This window comes from Chrysochloris asiatica, unplaced genomic scaffold, assembly GCF_000296735.1.
Source record: "Chrysochloris asiatica unplaced genomic scaffold, ChrAsi1.0 scaffold00125, whole genome shotgun sequence".
NCBI classification, from domain to species: Eukaryota; Metazoa; Chordata; class Mammalia; order Afrosoricida; family Chrysochloridae; genus Chrysochloris; species Chrysochloris asiatica.
Window position 1 is genome coordinate 5,253,968 of NW_006408643.1, and position 5,810 is coordinate 5,259,777.

Sequence of the window (5,810 nt, forward strand, 5' to 3'; positions counted from 1 at the left end):
ACAGATTTATTCGTTCTTCTGGAAGTCCAAGGAATAGTCAATATTCTTTGCCAGCACCACTATTCAAAGGCACCCGTTTTCTCCTGTCTTCCTAATTGAGCTTTCATACACATATGGGGCGTTTGAAAAGACCAAGGCTTTGGTCAGGGGCACCTTTGTCCTCAAGGTGACATGTTTGCTCTTTACCACTTTAAAGAGATCTTTTGCAATGCAGTATGTCCTTTGACTTCTTGAATGCTGCTTCTATGAGCTTGGATTGTGGATCCAAGTAAAATGAAATCCTTGACAACGTCACTCTTTTCTCCATGAAATGACACTAGTTATTGGTGAATAGTGTTGTTGGGTTTTACTTTTTGGAATACAGGTAGTCCTTGATTTATGGAAGGCTTCCTTCCATCTTAAGTCAGTTCTGAGGTTAGTTTAATGCTGAATTTTGTATTCATCTGTCAAGTCAATGTATTAAAACACTTTTACTTGAATGCAAAACTGATAATCTGCCCTGTAAACTTTCACTCAATCCACAATAAAAACCTTAAAGAAAAAAGATAAATGAAGAAGACATTGAACTTATCAGTGACTTCAATTTACCTTAACAATACAAACCCATGAAATTTCCAGTCAAGAAATAAAATGGGGCAAATCTACTGCAAAGACATCTTGAACATTTTTTTAAAAAAACAACAACAGGTATTTCATTTTCCTAAGGTGTGACTCACTTAAGTCCCACATGCATCACCTCACATGCATGGGAAAGTTGGATATGGATTGGAAACGGAAGAAGAATTCATGTATTCAAACTGTGGTTATGGTGAAGGGTATTCAATTTACCTGAACTTCCAGGAGAACGAAGAAACCAGTCTTGAAGAAAATTCAGCCAGAATGTTCCTTAGTAGAGAGGAAGTTGTTGTTGTTAAGTGCCGTCGAGTTGGTTTCGACCCATAGCGACCCTGAACAGGGTTTCCGAGGCTGTAAATCTTACAGGAGCAAATCGCCTCATCTTTTCTCCCGCGGAGCAGCTGGTAGTTTCGAACTGTGGACCTTGCGGTTCGCAGCCCGATTCGTAACCACTACGCTACCAGAGCTCCTTTAGTAGAGAGGATGTTGTCAGGTGCCATCGAGTTGGACCCGACTCTTAGCGACCCCATGCACAGCAGAACGAAACAATGTCCGATCCTGGGCCAACCTCACTACCGCTGCCACACTTGAGTCCATCAATGATGCCACCTGGCCAATCCATCTCGTTAGAGGTCTTCCTCTTTTTCTCTGACCCTCCACCCTACCCAGTGATTGTTTCCTCCGGACAATATGTCCAAAGTATGAGAGACGAAGCTTAATCATCCTGGCTTCCAAGGAGCACTCTGGCTGCACTTCTTCCAACACAGATCTGTTGGTAGAGAGGATAGTGAGGTTTTATTATAGTTTGCACACAATATCAGGAAAGACCAATTCTAAGAAAAGAACATCTATTTGGTAAAGCAGAGGGCCAATGAAAATGAGGGAAACACTTTCTGGGATGGATCGATACAACAGGCACAACAATAGAATCATACACCGCAGGGTCATGAAGATGGCACATGTTGATCTAAGAAATGTAAGGTTAAAATGAGTTGACGCTGATTGAAACAAAAAACAAAAACACTGTTTACTTATTTCCTTGGGTCCTGAGAATGAGGTTTGTATATAAATCTCTCATCTACAGATGCCATATTGTAAATGAAATATTAGTAGATCTTTTCATTTACATTGTTATTTGTTGGGAGAATTTTTGTTTTCTTTACATTGAGATGCAACCCATACTGAAGGCTGTGGTCTGTGATCTTCATCAGTAAGTATTTTAAGTCCTCTTCGCTTCCAGCAAGCAAGGTTATATCCTCTGCGTATTGCTGGTTGTTAATGAGTCTTCCTCCAATCCTGATGCCGATTGGAAGAGATCCACATTTGTGCTCATGCCCAAGAGAGGTGACCCAGTGGGATGTGGAAATCATCAAATAATATTGGCATCAAACACAAATAAAATTTGGCTGAAGATAATTCCAAAACGGCTACAACCATACATTGACAGTGTCGCCAGAAATTGAAGTCTAACTCAAAAGAGAATGTGGAACCAAGGATATCAATGTGATGTCAGGGGGATCTTGGCTGAAAGCGGAGAATACCAGAAAGATGTTTACTGGTGCTTTATTGACAATACCAAAGTTTTCGACTGTGTGGATCATGACAAGCTATGGATACCATTGCGGAGAATGGTTATTCCAGAACACTTCATTGTGTTCATGAGGAACATGTATGTAGACCAAGAGGCCGCTGTTCAACTAGAACAAGGGGATTCTGATGGTTTAAAAGCAGGAAAGGTGTGAGCAGGGTTGTATCCTCTCATACTTATTGAATCTGTATGTTGAGCAAATAATCAGAGAAACTGGAATATATGAAGAAGAACCTGGCATCAGGATTGGCAGATTGCATGTAGCACATATTGCTAATGACTGTTATTCCTTAGCGTCATCAAGTTAGTTCTGACTCATAGTGACCCTGCTAGGACTTCTGAAGAGCAGCTGGTGGGTTTGAACCACCAACCTTGTGCTTCAAAGCAACATTGCAGTCCAGTGTATCATCCTGCAACACCATACCAGCTCTCCATGACGAATGATAAGATGTACCCAAAACGGATGGTCCTAAGTACACTTTGTTGTTAACTCAAGTATGTCGTTATGCTTGGTAAAGTTGGGGGACAGTGAAAAAGAGGGAGACCCCCCCCCAAAGAGATCGATTAGTATCGTGGCAGCAGCAATGTGCTCAAGCGTAGCAGCGATTGTGAGGATGGGCAGGAACAGGTGGTGTTTCAGTCTGTTGTGCATAAGGTTGCTGAGTCGGAACCAACTCAATGGCACTTAACAACAACCTGCAGTGTGGCCTATATGCAAAGCGATTGGTCATCTGTCAGTCTGTCCTATTGTGGTGCCATGATGCTGGACGCTATGTTACCAGCAGGTATCACCCATGGTGGACAGGTTTCAATGGAGCGTCCAGACTAAGACAGACTAGGAAGAGAGGCCTACCAACCCACAATCAAAAGTCAGCCAGTGAAAACTCTATGGATCACAACAGTCTGATCCACAACCAACCTTGGGGATGGTGCAGGATTGGTCAGTGTGTCCTTCTGTTATGCATGGGGTCACCAGGGATCAGTAGTAGACTCTATGTCACCTGACAACAGCATCACACGGTAGATTCAATGTGCTCTGCTCTGTCCATCATATATAGAAATCTGATCTTGATCTGGCTCTCAGGGTCAATGGCTAATAGTTGCCAAATGGCCAACAACAGCAACAAATAAAGTTTTATTGACACACAGTCACAACCATTTCTTTTTTTAAGTTTTTATTGTGAATTGAGTGATAGTTTACATGGGAGAACATCGGTTTTACACTCGTTTCATTGCAATGATTACAATCTCCTCTGTGCATCATCATTCAACAGGATTTGCTTCCATTCCCTCTATTTTTTTGCTTTTTTTGGGGGGGAGGGGGGGATGTATACAAAAACAATCAGGAATATATAATCATTTAAATAACTCAAAGGCACATTCTGCAAATCTGCCTCCTGGCAGCCAGCACCTGGCCACCAGCACATAACCTTTCTTTTTCCATGAGTCTACAGTCCTCAGCTGAGCACTTTCTCCAAGTCCTCCACACACTCTGAAACTAAACTCCCTCTTGAAAACTTGTAAGCTAGTCACTTCCTGCCTCTATAGCCCCCTGTTTTTGATAGCCAATGTCTAAGTTGCCCGTCCTTAGCTATCCTGTGTACAGAGGGGATAGGATTGATATTTGATGTGAAGACTCCTTCACTTTCAGTTGGTATTTTGAGCTATTACATTCATAAGTATAGGTCAAGTTCATCAAGTAGTAGCAATTTACACTTGTTCCCTTTATCAATACTCTTTCTTTTTTTATCTTTCTCTAGTCGTGTTCTTATCGTCAAGCCATCGAAGCTAGGTTGAATGGGTACTGTCTGCAAGTTTGGGCATTCTTGTGCATCTCCCCTCACTTCATATCAGCTGGATGCTTCACTCTCAGTTCTAGCCCTCTGTGGCTATGTCCTTGTCCATGGGCTCAGGTGTCCAGGTCTCACCACACTTTGGACCAACCAGCTCTTCCTCTTCTCTCTCTGATCTCCAGGTCGATGGGAGTCTATGGACCGTGGTTGAACTCAGCCCATTTCTTCAGTGCTGCCTTTCCCCCTCTACCACTCACCAGTCGACCAACGTGGTAACCAGCAAGCTTACATGCCTGTCTGTGGGTTCCCTTTGAGTTTGTCTTGGAGGGGGGTTTGTCCTGAAGGGACTTGATTATTTGCCTTGATGACCCCAGGGCAAACAACTTGCTTGTTCTTGTAGCAGCCAATCAGACTGCCATTTTTGTTTTGGATTTTTCTTCTGGTCTTTCTTTCAAGATACATCTTCTGTTCTTCTAGCTGCTACCTTGAAGAGTAGCAAGGAAGCGGCAAGCCACCACATAATATAAATGAACCTTGAAGACATTATACTGAGTGAAATTAGTCAGTCACAAAAGGACAAATATCACATAAGACCACCATTGTAAAAATTTAAGATACCCATACTAAAAGGAAAAAAACACACAAAACAACCATTTCTTTATGCATTCTCTATGACTACTTTGATGCTACAATAGCAGACTGGAGTAGCTGTCAGAGAAACTTTATAGTTTTCAAAATCAAAAAGATTTACTGTCTGGTCCTTTATGGAAAAAGTTTGCCAGCTGCTGTCTTACTGTCAGCAGAAGAAACCATTTTGCAAAAGAGGAAACAGGCTGAGAGACTTGAAATAAGTTTTCCAAGCTCTCACATTCATCAAATTATCCAAAACTAGGGTTCAAGTGCTCCACAGGATGACACCTCAATACTTCACGTGAACACCTCTGTAATCTGAAGGTCACCTGGGATAGCACTCACACACCCAAGTGAGCTAACTAGGGCGGGGAGGTTTTTAATTGCCCCTGTTTAAAAAAAAAAAAGTCTTAACTCTGTCTACAAACCTTGAGTTTGGAACTTTGATATGAGAGATTGCACTGTAGCATCAAAACCCGTCTGTCACTTTCATCTGTCACTGTATGTCACTGGTACAACCAGAAGCTGGTCACAAAAGACACTTCACACTCTGAGAGGTGGCAAGTAAATGAGTGGCTGATGGTTGACAGGGGACTGGACTGGGCAGTGATTAACAACACTGGAATCATAATGTCCACTGCCTTGGAGTTGGTGTCGTCTCAGAGGACAGGGTGGAATTGCCCCAGAGGGTTTCCAAAGCTGTCATCTTTATGTAAGCTGACGGTCCCATCTTTCTCCTGTGGAATTGCTTATGGGTTTGAACCACTGACCTTTGGGTTAGTAGTTGAGTGTTTACCCACTGTGCTACCAGGGCTCCTTGCAAGTGATAATAAAATATTCCATATAGCCACTTGACTCTCGTCAAATGGTTTTGTTGATTTTTGTTTAACTCTTGTAGCTTGTGTGTGTATGTGTGTGTGTGGTGGTGTGATGCTTCAGTAGTGGAATCCTCGCCCTCCAGATGGGAGACTCAAGTTTGATTCCTGGCCAGGGCACCTCCTTGTGTACTGCTATGAAGCTGAATAGCTTTCAGCAGAGCTGCTAGATGAAGACTAGGAAGAAAGGTCTGGCAATCTACTTTTGAGTATCAGCCAATGAAAACCCCATGGATCGCAAGAGTCTGATCGCATCGTATATGGGATCACCATAATCTGGGGGCTGACTGGACAGCAGCCAACAGTAAC